We start from the raw sequence: 17,293 nt of genomic DNA, 5'->3' as shown, positions 1-17,293 counted from the left end.
AAGCATGTTTTCACACTTAAGCACAAATTGAAGGAGAATTACAAAACTATGCTATTTCATTGAATAAATGTGGGAAAAGGGTGATAAAATCCCCTAAATTAAGCACAAGATAAACCACAAAATTGGGGTTTATCAAGCATCACATAGATCATCCATTCCATACCCACATTCTACTTATAAAAATGTAAACCTTAACAATATACATCACAAAAATATCATTCCACCATCCTATATCCACATCACCAAGCATCTTCATTTATTAACATCCACAAACATACAAACCCAATATCACACTCATCAAAATCATCAAGCATTATCACACAACACACACATTAACTCACCTTCGTTACCTCTTCCGGCCTCCGGCCCAAAATTAACCAATCAATATATATATATATATATATATATATATATATATATATATATATATATATATATATATATATATATATGTATAACTCACAATTCACACAGTTCCTTATCAAATACTGTTCATACCCTAGGTCGAGCTGTGCGACTGGGGCTGACCAAAGACACAAGTGACTAACCTCTTCAGGTTGGGACGCCACCGACCTCTTCTTAAAGAGTTCGGCCAAATTGCCATAGGAGCCCAAAGTAGGCCGAAATAAGGGAAAATAGCCCAATCTAAAGGCAGCAAAAGCCCAGAAAGATAAAATGAGTTCACTCAAAAGATAAGATAAGATAACTAACTTATCTCTAGAAAGGTCATTCCACACTATTATAAATATACTGGAGCACCCAGGTATAACTCATACTCTAATTCTACACAAAATCCTGCCTAAAGCATGTGCTAACTTAAGCATCGGAGTCTCTTGCAGGTACCACCACCCTCCGGCGACGAAGGATCAGCTGAACACCAAGTCCAACAAGTTGGACACGATAGCTTCGGCCACCACAGCAGTTCTCATCTAAGATCAACCTTCAGTTTCAGGTAACCCTCAGAATATTGGTGCCATTGCCGGGGAACCTGGAAGTCATTCCATCATCATGGCAGACAACCTTGACAGCGATCACAATTCTGATTTAGAAAACATAACACCGCATAAAAACGCGGACATCATACCAAAAGATACACCTCAACCAAATGGAGACAAGCATTCCCCAAACACAAAAATTTTAGATGCCCTTCGAGAATTGCAGGATCGTCTCAAACAGCTCGAACAGGAAGCCAAACACCAGCGTGAAGCCTAAAGAGACCTCTAGAGGGAAACAAGATGACGTCGAGAGTTAGAGGATAAGCTCCTAAAGCTCGAGGCCGACCTTAAAACCAAAACCATTCGATCTAGTCACGAAGATAGCTCCCATAAAGATCAAGACCCATTCACCAAAGAGATCATAAAAGCTAAAGTCCCAAAGGACTTCAAAGCTCCTGACATGACCCCATACGACGGCACATCGGATCCAAGCCATCATCTCAGCAATTTCAGAAGCAGGATATATCTCACAGATGCCTCGGACGTAATTTGTTGCAAAGCTTTCCCAACCACTCTAACTAAAATGGCAATAAAGTGGTTCGACAGTTTGCCTCTTAGGTCAATAACAAGCTTCGACGACCTCACCAAGAAGTTCCTAACCAGATTCTGCATCCAAAAGGACAAAGCCAAACACGCCCCGAGCCTATTAGGGATTAAGCAAGGAGACCGAGAAAGCCTCTGCAGCCATATGGAAAGATTCAACAAGGCCTGTCTGGATATACAAAGCCTGCCAACTGAAGCAGCCATCATGGGTCTCATCAACGGACTGCGAGAGGGACCCTTTAGCCACTCTATATCAAAAAAGCATCCAACATCTCAGAACGAAGTACAAGAAAGGACAGAGAAGTATATAAACATGGAGGAGAATTCCTGGCAAGGAGAAACCTCTAAATCCAGATTCTCCTACCCCCCTCGGGATAAGGAAAAAGAATCCAGGAAAAAAGAAGACCAAGCCATTGAAAAACTTATAAAATACCACAATTACACTCCACTTAGAGTGTCTCTTATGGATGATACAGAGAGATATGCAACACTGAAAATATCCCACACCCTTGTCCGATTAAACATAGAAGAGGAAGAAGTCGGACCGAGTACTGCGAATACCACCGAGTCTACGGGCACCCTACCAATGAATGCTACAAACTAAAGAACATTATAGAAAAGTTAGCCCGGGGAGGAAGATTAGACAGGTTCCTGGGCAATAAAACAGATGAAACAAAGAAAAGAAGAAGGGAAGAAGAGATCGGGTGAGTTAAGCGTCCTCATTACACCCTGGAGAGGCATGTGCACATAATCAATAGAGGATTTGCAGGAGAAGGGATCTCTAAATCATCACGCAAATGACACCTCAAAGAGGTGTACCATGTCGGAGGGGAAGACAGGTCAGTCGACCTCCCCAATATCACCTTCACTCAAGAAGACGCAGCAGACATCATCCCAAGGCATGATGATCCCATGGTCATCATCATCATATTGGCCAACGCTAATCTCCACCGAACACTGATAGACCAAGGAATCTCTGCGGATATCTTGTTTAAATCTGCCTTCGACAAACTCGGCTTGCAAGATAAAGAGCTTAGAGCATACCCGAATAACTTGTTCGGATTGGGAGACACTCCAATCTAACCACTTGGATATATCTCACTACACACAACCTTTGGAAAGGGAACCCAGTCAAGGACACTCAACATAGACTTCATTGTAGTCAACGTGAGCTCAGCTTACAATGCCCTAATAGGTCAGACAACACTGAACCAGCTCGCCGCAGTGGTCTCAACTCCACATCTGTGCATGAAATTCCTAACTCCAGAAGGGATCGCCACGATAAAGGGAGATCAGAAGATTACGCGACGCTGTTACAACAAAGGTGATGACATGTCACCATGTCATGTTTTTCTATGCTTTTTCCCTCTGTTTTCAATAGGTTTTATGCACTTTCTTGAGCTCTAAGCAAGCCAATTGAGTAGTTTTCATGTTTCCTTTGATTTAATCAACCATGTATGAATTCATGCCATTTCATGAGATTTTATGCTATAATTGTTGCATATTATGAAAGAATGAATATCTCATGATTTTGAGCATAGCTTTGATGTGTTTGGTTGATTAATGATAGGTGAAGAAAGCTTGGAGAAAGGTTGAAGCAAGAAGGAAGGGCTAGGAGTAAAGAAAGGACAATGGAGTAAGTGAAATTGAACCATGAAGCAAAAAGTTGGACTTAAAGTTAGCCTCAAAGTTAGACCCCAAACGTGAGGGCTAACGTTAGACATGAAGATTACTCCCTGGGCACCCCGCGTTTGCGCCAACGTTAGCCCCCTAACTTGGAGGCTAACGTTGGCATGAGAAACTCCTCCCTGGCCACCTAACGTTTGCGCCAACGTTAGACCCCTAACTTGGAGGCTAACGTTGGCACATGGGAAATACAAAGAGGAGCAAAAGTTTGCGCCAACGTTAGACCCCTAACTTTTGGGCTAACGTTGGCGCCACAAGGCATACAAGGGGTATACTTCCAACAAGAATAACTTGAGCTACAGAGCTCCAAATGAGGTGATTCAAGAAGAATTGGAAAGTAGGAATCAAGAGCTTTCCAAGCATATATGGCAGTGTATGGTGGACACTAAAATTGAGGGAGAGAACTGCCCCGCAATGTGCATAAACGAACATGGTGACAACCTGCAGTGAGGCCAACTGACCTCTGCACCTTCAACGGCGTATAACTCGAGCTGTAGAGCTCCAAATGATGTGCTCCCAACGGCATTGGAAAGTAGACATCCAGGGCTTTCCAACAATGTATAATAGTATGGGGTAGACAATACGTTTAAGCCTCCAGAACTGGCGTTTTCGCCAACGTTTGAGGCAAACGTTACCTCAAACGCTGCACACCAAAGCCAGCGACCATGCCCTCTTCAAATGATCATAACTTGAGTTGTAGATGTTCAATTGAAGTGATTCCAAGTGGGTTAGAAAGCTGACATTCAGAGCTTTCCAACCATATATGATAGTCTATATTGGGCAAAACAATTGGCAACATGACAAGAGGACAAAGTTGGCGCCATAAATGTGCATAAGGGAGGCCAACGTTAGGGTCAAAGTTAGACCCCTAACGTTGGCACCAACGTTCATACCAGCAAGTTTTGTGGGCTGCTATGAAAAGTTGGAGCCAAAGTTAGACCCCTAACTTTAGCTCCAACTTTTGGTCCAACTTTTGCAAACTCAACCCAGTTCAATTCGGTTCCTCTTCAAACTCCAAGAGCAATCAACCAAGGCCTTTATCAACCCAATTCCATCAAGAGCAAGGGCCCAAATGATCATCACTCAAAGGCACAAGAAATAGATAAAATAGGAATTTCATTTAATTGTAATTTTTTTTTAATTTCATTTTCATTTCCATTTTGTAAAGCCTATATAAGGCATCATTTTCATATTTGTGGGGAGGCTGGCTCCACTAGGGAGCACTAGAATTTGAGAGCTCTCTCTTTAATTTTCTTTGTTTTGAATCTTGGGTGGAGAATTGAAGGTGTTCTGTTTCATTCTCCCTCTGAGATTTCTCTTTGTTTTTCTTGCTGCTTTTAATTCACTGCACTTCAAAATTTCAATTCTGTTTTGATTCCCAGCATCCAATTTCCTTTATTCTTCCTGCAATTTAAATTTCCAGTTGCGTGATCTATTGCTCTTTTTAATTTCCAACACCCCCAGCCCCTTTACTTTTCATGCAATTTACTTTTCTTGCAATTTAAGTTTCAGCTATTTTACTTTCTTGTTCTTTAACTTACTTGCAATTTTACTTTCTGCATCTTTAAGATTCATTACAATTTAATTTCTGTTGGCTACATTTCACACAATTCACTGAATGTCAGCTTGACTAAACTAATCACCCACTAAAATTGCTTGATCCATCAATCCCTGTGGGATCGACCTCACTCCCGTGAGTTTTATTACTTGATGCGACCCGGTGCACTTGCCGGTTAGATTCGTGTGTTTTGGGAGAAATTTATTTTCCTCCAAAATATCTCATCAAGTTTTTGGCGCCGTTGCCGGGGATTGATTAGATCAACAATGATTAAGTGGGTGAGAAGTCTAGATCAAGCATTTTCTTTGTTTTTGTTCTCTGCTCTAAGTTGAAACCAAGGTGTTTGAGTTTTTCCTCACTAAGAAATTCTCATCTCTGATATGAGTAATTTCAATTTTCCTTGGTTGTGTGTTTTACAAAACTCAAATGGAGTTCAACTCATCTTATGATCAAACAAATTCTATGGGATATCACCCACCATCACCAATCTCTAATGATGGCTGGGGATATCACCAAGAAACTTCAAATTCTGGGCACTCCAATTCATGGAGCTATGCTTCAGAACCACAAGATGAGAAAGAAAATCATATGGGATATTTCTCTCCACCACAAAATAATGCAAGTCATGATTCTAATGGTGGCTGGGAAGGGAATTCTAGTGCTCCATATGATATTCATCCAGAGATATCATCACTTGACGATACTTCAACCGAAAGCCCCTTTCAAAACTCACCACCCACACAAACTTCCATGAACCACTCATGGTTTTCAGAATTTGAGTCTAGGTTCAACAGAATGGCGGAGGAATATCAACAATCCCGGAGGGAACTAGAAATCCTCTCTCAGGAGACGGATAAGCAATTGGAGGACACAGATAAACGCTTAGAACTACTAAGCAAGGAAAATGAAGACCAATTGATGGATATGAAGGAGAAAGTGGAAGAGCAAGATAAGGAGGCCACTGCATCAAGTGAACTTTCAATGAAGAATGAGGTGGTTGAACCTGAAACTGCACTTGAGATGACAAGAGAACATGAAGACTCACAACTCTCACAAACCTCCCTGGACCAAAACGCCTCAACATTTGAATCCATGATTGAAAGGTATGACGAGGAGATGAAGAAATGTTGGGAAGATCGACAAACCTCCCCCATGATAGAGCGATTGAAACAAATGTTGGGTGTAAAAGAGGAAGTGGAGGAGCAAGAAAGTGAAGAAGTCATTCCAAACTCAAGTGAGGCAAAGAAGTACATGAAGGAAGAATTCATGGAACCACCAATACAAAAGGCTCTGGATGAATACAAAACTCCAACAATCACACAACCACCAAGACTTGGATTCAAAGAAGTGAAGGCAATTGACAAAAGCACCGAAAAGAGGATTGTGACCAAACTACCAAGGACAACATTCAAGAGGAGGTCAACCACAAGCAATCTAACCCCTGGACTAATAGCAAGCAAGCTCAATCAAGCCATGTACAAAAGAAAGCTTGCTGAGGAGAGACCAAGACAGGGGGTAATAGCTGAATCTTCTCCTCCTTTGAAGTCATTTCTCTTAATAAATTGGAAGAAGAGGAAGAAAGTAAAGAACAGGTAGACAGTAGGTACATTTCTTGCTTTGTTTAAATTTCAATAAATTGGCATATGGTTACATTATAAGTTTGGTGTTGCCCTGCAACAAACTGTTTTCCATCCTCATGGATGATTGCATCAATTTTACATGAAAGTGACACACCAAGATTCTAAGTTTGGTGTGCCACCTATTTTTCTATGCAAACCAATCCAGCAACATCACTTGTCTGTATAATCATATTGCCTTTTACAGTGTTATTTTTCTTCTTAGTTGGATAATTTTTGTTTTCTCTTTGTTTCATTTATTTACTTGTTTTTAATGCTTTCCTTCATTAACTGTTTTTGTTCATACATCACCACGACATCCTTATTCATAACAGATTCTTCATTTGGTGATTGTATTTAACATATAACAATTTCTTTTGTTTAGTTTTAGTTCAGATAAATGGACATAGGATTGCATTCTAAGTTTGGTGTTGCTATGCAACACAATTTGCTTCAAATCTTTACTGGATACTTGCATTGATTCCAAGCGAAAGTGTCACATTAAGTTTGGTGTGCCACTTATCTTTTATGCAAAGTATTATGCTCACCTTCTTAAGTTTGCAATCACAATGTCTCTGTCTCTTGTGCCTTGATTATTATCTTTAATTTTGCTTGCTTAAAACACATGTGCTACTAACATTTCATTGTGTAAAGACACTTATGATCCATCTTAGCCCCATAGCCATTGTCCTAATTGTTGCTTGAGGATGAGCAAGCATTCTGAGTTTGGTATGGGAAGGAGGAGAATGGGAGGAAAATGACAACAATAGAGAAGATGAACTACAAGGTTGTAAAGTTCCTTTTCCTCTCATTTATTTCAAGCACTATAAACTGCATGATTGTCTTTATCTTTTCTGTTTACATGTGTGTATGAATAAAGCATAGCTTGAATCTTGATTTGTAACATGTTGCAGTGGCATTATGACTACCAACTTGAGTTTTGTGAATTCAAAAGCAGTAAAGTATCATGATCATAAACAAACAAGGCATTAAAGAATATTTTAGCATGTGCATAAAAGTATTGGGAAGCTAGTATGTTTGATTGTTGCTCAATTGCATTGGATTTTATTTAATTGAAGTTTTCATCTAGGACATTTTGTGAAATCTTTTGAAAATCATTAAAACCTTGAAAGCAAATGCAAAATAAAGCAAGAAAAGAAAAAGGGAAAGAATGAGAAAGCTGAAGGCTCTGAGTATCAATGGCAATTTATTTGCTAAGTACTTGTGGTGTTTATGTATCAAGCCAAATGCTTGAAAACAAAACACTTAGAAGTCAAGGTTAGGCTCAAAGTGCAAAAGCACTCCCTCAAAGCTCAAGGCTCTGAGCATCAATGATTAGAGAGTCAAGAAAAGAAAAGAAAAATGAGCTTAATGAAGTCCTCTAATCAAATGCTTGTGGTGCTTATGTATCAAGTGGTAATACTTGAAAACAAAGCATTTAGAAGTCGTAGCTTTGTTATCAACTCATGGGGCAAAGCACCCAAAAGGAGAAGCTAAGAAGAAAAGCAAAAAGCTTGTTTCAAGGAAGAAATATAAGGAAAAGATTTCATAAAATGAGCTAGATAGAAGCATCAATCATCTACATTTCTTTTGTGATTGTAGCATGCTTAGAAAACTAGCTTACCATGAACATTGAGTTGCTATTCTTCTTGCCTTGGATTGTCAATCCTTATTGCATGATTCTTTTCTTGCTTGGGGACAAGCAAGGCTTAAGTTTGGTGTTGTGATGACATGTCACCATGTCATGTTTTTCTATGCTTTTTCCCTCTGTTTTCAATAGGTTTTATGCACTTTCTTGAGCTCTAAGCAAGCCAATTGAGTAGATTTTCATGTTTCCTTTGATTTAATCAACCATGTATGAATTCATGCCATTTCATGAGATTTTATGCTATAATTGTTGCATATTATGAAAGAATGAATATCTCATGATTTTGAGCATAGCTTTGATGTGTTTGGTTGATTAATGATAGGTGAAGAAAGCTTGGAGAAAGGTTGAAGCAAGAAGGAAGGGCTAGGAGTAAAGAGAGGACAATGGAGTAAGTGAAATTGAACCATGAAGCAAAAAGTTGGACTTAAAGTTAGCCTCAAAGTTAGACCCCAAACGTGAGGGCTAACGTTAGACATGAAGATTACTCCCTGGGCACCCCACGTTTGCGCCAACGTTAGCCCCCTAACTTGGAGGCTAACGTTGGCATGAGAAACTCCTCCCTGGCCACCTAACGTTTGCGCCAACGTTAGACCCCTAACTTGGAGGCTAACGTTGGCACATGGGAAATACAAAGAGGAGCAAAAGTTTGCGCCAACGTTAGACCCCTAACTTTTGGGCTAACGTTGGCGCCACAAGGCATACAAGGGGTATACTTCCAACAAGAATAACTTGAGCTACAGAGCTCCAAATGCGGTGATTCAAGAAGCATTGGAAAGTAGGAATCAAGAGCTTTCCAAGCATATATGGCAGTGCATGGTGGACACTAAAATTGAGGGAGAGAACTGCCCCGCAATGTGCATAAACGAACATGGTGACAACCTGCAGTGAGGCCAACTGACCTCTGCACCTTCAACGGAGTATAACTCGAGCTGTAGAGCTCCAAATGATGTGCTCCCAACGGCATTGGAAAGTAGACATCCAGGGCTTTCCAACAATGTATAATAGTATGGGGTGGACAATACGTTTGAGCCTCCAGAACTGGCATTTTCGCCAACGTTTGAGGCAAACGTTACCTCAAACGCTGCACACCAAAGCCAGCGACCATGCCCTCTTCAAATGATCATAACTTGAGTTGTAGATGTCCAATTGAAGTGATTCCAAGTGGGTTAGAAAGCTGACATTCAGAGCTTTCCAACCATATATGATAGTCTATATTGGGCAAAAACATTGGCAACATGACAAGAGGACAAAGTTGGCGCCATAAATGTGCATAAGGGAGGCCAACGTTAGGGTCAAAGTTAGACCCCTAACGTTGGCACCAACGTTCATACCAGCAAGTTTTGTGGGCTGCTATGAAAAGTTGGAGCCAAAGTTAGACCCCTAACTTTAGCTCCAACTATTGGTCCAACTTTTGCAAACTCAACCCGGTTCAATTCGGTTCCTCTTCAAACTCCAAGAGCAATCAACCAAGGCCTTTATCAACCCAATTCCATCAAGAGCAAGGGCCCAAATGATCATCACTCAAAGGCACAAGAAATAGATAAAATAGGAATTTCATTTAATTGTAATTTTTTTTTAATTTCATTTTCATTTCCATTTTGTAAAGCCTATATAAGGCATCATTTTCATATTTGTGGGGAGGCTGGCTCCACTAGGGAGCACTAGAATTTGAGAGCTCTCTCTTTAATTTTCTTTGTTTTGAATCTTGGGTGGAGAATTGAAGGTGTTCTGTTTCATTCTCCCTCTGAGATTTCTCTTTGTTTTTCTTGCTGCTTTTAATTCACTGCACTTCAAAATTTCAATTCTGTTTTGATTCCCAGCATCCAATTTCCTTTATTCTTCCTGCAATTTAAATTTCCAGTTGCGTGATCTATTGCTCTTTTTAATTTCCAACACCCCCAGCCCCTTTACTTTTCATGCAATTTACTTTTCTTGCAATTTAAGTTTCAGCTATTTTACTTTCTTGTTCTTTAACTTACTTGCAATTTTACTTTCTGCATCTTTAAGATTCATTACAATTTAATTTTTGTTGGCTACATTTCACACAATTCACTGAATGTCAGCTTGACTAAACTAATCACCCACTAAAATTGCTTGATCCATCAATCCCTGTGGGATCGACCTCACTCCCGTGAGTTTTATTACTTGATGCGACCCGGTGCACTTGCCGGTTAGATTCGTGTGTTTTGGGAGAAATTTATTTTCCTCCAAAATATCTCATCGAAAGGTCTGAACCTTAGAGGCAACCCCAGAGGAGAGGAAATTAACACTATTGAACTTGGGGGAGTTCGAGCTCATGAGGAACTTCGTCCACAACCTGAAGGAAAGACTGAAGAAGTCCAGATCGGCGATGCCCGGGTAAGACAACCAATGTCGGGGCAACCTTAATGGGAGACTTGAAGAAGCCTCTGATACAGTTCCTAAAGGATAATTTTGACCTCTTTGCATGGAAGGCCGCAGACATGCCAGGCATAGATCCCAAAATAATGTGCCACAAACTGGCGGTATACTCAGGATCTCAGCCAGTGCAACAGAAGCGTAGGAAGCTCGGACCAGAAAGGTCGCAAGTCCTGGAAGAGCAGGTACAAGCCATACTGGAGGCAGGATTCATAAGGGAGGTCAAGTACCCATTATGGTTAGTTAACGTGGCGGAAATTGGCGGGTTAAGAAATTATTATAAGAGATACGTTGCAAGTACAGTTCTTAACCAACAAAAATCCGCTTATCAATTTAAAAGGGTTGTCACAAAATTAGAATTAAAATACTGGGAGTATGAATCCTAGGTCGTCTCCCAACGAGTTGCAGAAAGATGTGCTATTTTATTAATCAGATGTTTTCAAAAATGGTTTTGAGTTTGATAACAGGAAATTAAATCAGATAATTTATGTAATTTAAATAAAAATCTTGACCGGGAGTAGATTAGTCGGAAAGTCTATCCTTGTTGGAGTTCTCCCAAGATTAATTGATAATTGAAGGTTGTTCTGCTTAGTTATCCTTTACCAAGTAGACGAAAGTCAAGCAAATTGGAAGTCTATTTCTATTCACAAGTTCTAATCCTCTCCCTTGGGAAGGATTAGTGTCAGTGACTAGAGGGCGATCCAACGATAAACCCAATTATAGTTTTACTCTTGAGCATTCCAACTCAAGGTTCTCCTTTCAATCAACTCCCAATCAAGTTATGGAACTACTTGCTCATTATGAATGTAAACTTCACAAAATAAGAAAGGAAAATAAAGAAAGACATGATGAATAATAATAAAAAAGATCAATTAAAAATAAAGATAGTTCTTGTATTAATAAATTAAAAATAATCCAATAGTAACTCTGAACAAATTAAGGATATGAAAGAGTAAGTGACAAGTAAGGAAAACAAACTAGAATGATGAAGTCTTGGCGGAGGTAATAACTCTTCTCAATATCCCAATCCAAAAAGCAATAAAAACAAAATCCTAAGAACTATGAATGCGTAGAGAGAAAACCTAGAGGAGGAGTAAATTCAGATCTAAAAACTAAAAATTATGTAGAATGAATGTCTCTTCATTTCTGCATGTTTCCTGGCTCTAATCTGCATTTCTGGGCCGAAAATTGGGTCAAAACATGGCCCAAAATCGCCCCCAGTGAATTCTGCAGATTCTGCAGATCGCGCACGTCACACGATCGCGTCATCCAGCGTTTTGCCTTGCCACGCGTGCGCGTCGTCCATGCATTCGCGTCACTCGTGTAGCTTCCAATTCACGCGTTCGTGTTAGGCACGGGAGCGCGTCACTCCGATTTCTCCATTTTGCGTGGTTGTGTGAGCCATTCGTCCGCGTCGCTTCTCGCTGGTCATCTCCTTAATTTCTTGTGTTCCTTCCAGTTTTTCAAGCCTCCTCTCCAATCTCCAAGTCATTCATGCCCTATAAAGCCTGAAACACTTAACACACGGATCACGGCATCGAATGGAATAAAGGAGAATTAAAATACATAATTAAAAGTCTCTAGGAAGCAAGTTTTCAACCATGGAGTAATTTTGGGAAGGAATTGTAAATACAGCCTAATCATATGAATAAGTGGGTAAAGATTTGATAAAACCACACAATTAAACACAATATAAACCACAAAATAATGGTTTATCAACCTCCCCACACTTAAACATTAGCATGTCCTCATGCTTAGTTGGAGGAGATAAAATAAATGAGTAGGAACATGTAAAACTCATGCAGTGCAATGCAACCTATGCATATGAATGCAACTATATGATTCTTGTCCACTGGTCAAAATTAAATAAGCTCATCAAGACAATCACAAATCAAATTCCACTAATTCAATTCTTATATAGTAACAACAGATAAAAAAGCAAGAAGGTAGCTCATGAAAGTAGGGAACATAAAATTCAAGCATTGAACCCTCACTGATGATGTATGTACACTCTGATCTCTCAAGTGTATAGGGTAATCACTCTATCCTTCTCTAATCATGCTCTCTAATTTTTTTGTTCTTCACCTAACCAATCAACAACATTTAATGTACCAATGCAAACATCATGAGGTCTTTTCAAGGTTGTAATGGGGCCAAGGTAAGGGTAAGGGTACATATATGGCTAAGTAAGCTTATAAATTGAATCTTTAATTAACCCAAGCTTTCACCTAACACACATATATATATTCTATATAACTTAAATTTCATACCTAGCTACCCAAAATTTCCCTTTCACATTCTATACTCATGTATCAACTTTTATTTTAATTTTATCATATATGCATTGATCCTTGAATTTTAACTTGGCATTGGGGTAATTTTGTCCCCTTATTTATTTATTGAATATTGTTTGGATTTTTTTTAATTAAAAATAAACATAGCTTATCAATGCACATGGATTCTTAATTCTTTTATAGTTTCACATGAGTAGGTACCCAAATTCCCATTACATTATCATGACACATTCCCTTATTATCTTTTGTTCCCACAATCTTCCCATACTCAATTAACACACAAATCTATCTTAAGCTAACCAAAGATTCAATTGGGATATATAATTGTTTTTTCGCTTAAGACTAGTGATGTGGTAAAATACAGAACAAATGGGATTTAAACGCTCAAAGTGGCTAACAAGGGTAACTTAAGGGGTAGGCTTAATTTGGATAAGTGAGCTAAACAAATAATGACCTCAATCATATGCAAGCATATAAATATACTAAGCATTGGACATATAGAATGAAGGAAAAAATAGATTACAATCATAGAGAAGTAAACACACAAGAATAAAATAATTATGGTTAAATAATGTAACCATGTAACTAAGCTCAAATTTTACGGGTTTTGTGTTCTTAGCTTTTTAAACTATGTTCCAAATATAACTTCAAGCAAATTTAACATAAAAGTTTTGATTAAAATTAGTAAAATTTTGTTCAAAAAGATAGGGTCTTAGAAGAAACTTATTATCTTTTCAATCAAGTAGAATATGCATGCAACTAACCTATTACTATGCAATCTATCACATTCTAAAACAAAAAAAAAAATTGAAAAACTAACTAAATATCCTATTTTATTGATGTTAAGGAAGAGAAATTACCTCCGGAAGTCAGGTACTGACTGACCTCCCCACACTTAAGGCTTTGCACCGTCCTCGGTACCATCTGTCAGGAACAAAGGTGGGCTGGTAGCAGTATCTCCACAGTCGGGACCGTCATGGCTCCCTGTGCTGGTAAAGGAAGTGGAGTCCGGGGTGTCTGGGTCTTTGTATTTCCCCATAAGTAGCTCCTTGAGGTATGTGAATAGGCGCTTGTTACGGCACTCTCTTAGCTTTGCTTTGTGTTCCTGCTGATCCAACCTCTCAAGTATCTGATGGAGCAGTTGGTTTGTTGTAGGTGCTTGTGGTGTTGAAGGGGGAATGTCTTCAGCCGGTTCAGTAGGCTGGCTTGTAGTGGCTGCTGGAGGTCTGATATATTTCCCGTTAGGGACGTACTGATCATCCCGTGGGAGCATGGCTGTGGTGTCTCCAGCTCTGTAGGAGACTCCGGCTGCTGAGACAAGATCTGAGATCAAGGCGGGAAAAGGTAAGTTGCCCGCAATTTATACGTGTCCCATGGCATTACGGATGTGTCTTAGTAGGTTTAGAGGCTGGTCTGTAAGGATGCACCATAGTAGAACGGCCTTGTCTGCAGTGAAGGAGGACTCGTGAGTGCTCGGGAAAACGTAATGGGACATAATCTATGCCCATACGCGAGCCTCCAAGGTAAGTGCGGAAGCCGATATTCCCTTAGGATGGGAACGATGGTATCCATAAATCCATCTACTGCCAGGTAGTGCGATAACTCTGAGAACAGCGTCCCAATCAAATTGGTACGTCTGGCGCTTGAGTGCGGCCTCTTGAAATGCGTCCGGTCCTTCTGCCGTGGGGGGAAGATCTAAAGCTCGTTTAATGGCCTCTTCTGTAATGGGGACTTGCTTCTGACAGACATAGACAGACTGCAAGGTTGGTAGGTGGAAATTAGAGTAGAACTCAACTACCCAGGAAAGATTAACCTGCCGTGGCTGTCTCTGTAGGAATCCCCATTGTTGTCGCTCAATTCGCGGCTCAACAAATTTAGCAATATGAGTCGGGAGGATAAGAAGGTATTCATTGTTGTAACTCCTTTCTGCCAGGATGGGGAACATCTGCTCACATTAGCGGTTGGTAAATCGTGCAGTGTCCTTTGCTGGGAAGGCTTTCTCTTTTTCATCAACCTTTATAATCCTCTTAATTCTTTTTTTTGAGGGCTTAACTGCAGTTGAAGATGGCTTTGCCACTAATGCTCTTTTTATTCCTTTTCTTGCTATTGATTTGGGAGTAGCTTTCTCTTTGCCTTTCTTGGTGGCCATCCTAAAAGAAAGAAAAGAGAAAGTATGTTAAAATGTCAAGGGTTAGAGCAAAGAAGAGAACGGGAAAGGGGGTAATCAATGCACATTAAAAGATGAATGATGTTAACACATGGTCATGACTACATGTGAAAAATCATCAATGGAAATATAGCAAGTGCATGTGATGACAATTAAATGCAAGGTGTTTATTGGCATGCAGGCAAATGCATGAGTAGCATAGATCAAGCATTCAATGTCCAAGTTAGATTACCAAGCCTTTCAAACTAATAACCTGTTTGTAATAACAATTATATTTAAATAATATAATATAAAATGGTTTTGTGAAAAGCAAGCATTTAGAGTAGTAGAATAAAAGATATCGAAAAACAGTGCATAATGTCATACGGGCGTTTTCACAAACACATAGCATGCATGGTAAATAAGCTAATGAAAATAATAAATTGAACATGCAAGCAACCCTTTAAAAAGTAATATATAATTGTCAAACAATTCCTTAACAGTCCACAAGCAAATCAAAAGAAATAATAATGACCCAAATAAATTTCCAACACCAACTAAAAGAAAAGGAAAGAAAAAGAATACATGGATAATGAAAGTAAAAAGAAAAAGAAAAGAAGAAGAAAACATAAAAATAAGAAGAAGAATAGAAAAGTAAGGAGGGAAGAAAAAAAGAAAAATCTTGATAATGGTGGTGAGAAGGGGAGAGAGTAGAAAGTGAGAAAGAAGGAAGAAAGAAGAAAGGGGAAGAAAGAAATAAGAAGGAAAAAGAAAAAATAGGATTTGGGGAAGAGAAAGATAAGATATTTTGGCAGATATGGATATGTTGTGCGGCGCCAGCGACGCGGACTCGTGGGGTACGCGTTCGCGCAGATGGCGCTTATGTGAATCGACGCGGACGCGTCACTCACGCGAACGCGTGACTCATTCTGTGCTACTGGCGCGGGGGCAGCCTCGCACTCGCACAACTCTCTGTTCGAAACTCATTGTTGCCAAATTTTAGGGTGACGCGTTCGCGTGGTGGACGCGATCGTGTGAATGGCCAAGGTTGGAAGACGATGTGGACGCGTGGGGCACACGCTCGCGTGGTAGGGCTTGTGCGGCTAGCGCCATTCCAGCCCCATTCCATCACAACTTGCTGCCATGCACCCCTTATTACGCTGATTTTCAGGTCACGCGTTCGCATGGGTGACGCGGACGCGTGGGAGGCATTTTTCGCAAATGACGCAGACGCGTTAACGACGCGGTCGTGTGGGTCAATTTGTGCCAAAGGCACGCCTCCAGCCACGCTCTCGCGTGACTTTCTGTTAAGTTTGCTTTTGCTTTCCTGGGCCAATACGATGCGGACGCGTCGGTGACGCTGTCGCGTCGCATGCCGCTTTCCTCCTTTCGCTTTTTTTTATATGCAATTGTGCAAATGAATAGGGAAACTAAATGTGCTAATAATGAGAAGAGTTATTGAAAAAGAAAACTAAGAAGAAAGAAAGGAACGATCATACCATGGTGGGTTGTCTCCCACCTAGCACTTTGCTTTAACGTCCTTAAGTTGGACGCTCCACTAGCTCAGTCTTCTGCTATGGGTGGATCCTCTAAGAGGAAGATCTCTAGCTCCTTGTTTTTTGTCGCCTTCTCACCATGATATAGCTTTAAGCGATGTCCATTAACTTTGATGAATTCAGAGCTTGAAGGATGACTCAGGTGGAAAATTCTGAATGGCTCAGCCTTCTCTACTCTATATGGACCTTCCCATCTTGATCTAAACTTGCCTGACATGAGCCTCAGTCTAGAGTTGTAAAGGAGGACTAAGTCCCCAGGTTGGAACTCTCTCCTTCTGATGTGCTTATCATGCACAGCCTTCATCTTTTCCTTGTACAGCCTTGAGTTATCATAAGCTTCTAGGCGAAGGCTTTCTAATTCTTGCAGTTGCAACTTCCTTTCAGCTCCGGCTTTCTCAAATCCCATGTTGCACTCCTTTACTGCCCAAAAGGCTTTGTGCTCTACCTCAACTGGGAGGTGACAGGCTTTTCCATAAACTAAGCGGAAGGGACTCATCCAATTGGGTGTCTTGTATGCTGTTATGTATGCCCAGAGTGCATCTTGTAGCCTGGTGCTCCAATCTCTTCTATGAAGTTTGACTATTTTCTGCAATATACGCTTTATCTCTCTATTAGACACCTCGGCTTGCCCATTGGTCTGGGGATGGTAGGCTGTTGCCACTTTATGAATTATCCCATGCTTCTTCAGTAATCTTGTTAGTCTCCTGTTACAAAAATGGGTGCCTTGATCGCTCACGATTGCTCGTGGTAATCCAAAGTGACAAATGATATGGTTTCTAACAAAGGAAACAACAGTGTTAGCATCATCAGTGCGGGTAGGAATTACTTCCACCCATTTAGAAACGTAATCTACA

General features: G+C 40.2%; 1 pseudogene; it reads right to left on the bottom strand.

The window, feature by feature from the left end:
• Positions 1 to 1,641: 1,641 nt before the first annotated feature.
• Positions 1,642 to 14,886, bottom strand: LOC148553352 (uncharacterized; annotated as a pseudogene).
• Between the last annotated feature and the right edge of the window lie 2,407 nt (positions 14,887 to 17,293).

This window comes from Arachis ipaensis, chromosome B7, assembly GCF_059453495.1.
Source record: "Arachis ipaensis isolate K30076 ecotype BB chromosome B7, ASM5945349v1, whole genome shotgun sequence".
Taxonomy (NCBI): Eukaryota; Viridiplantae; Streptophyta; class Magnoliopsida; order Fabales; family Fabaceae; genus Arachis; species Arachis ipaensis.
The sequence above is the reverse complement of the archived record's forward strand: the minus strand, read 5'-3'. Positions and strand labels throughout refer to the sequence as shown.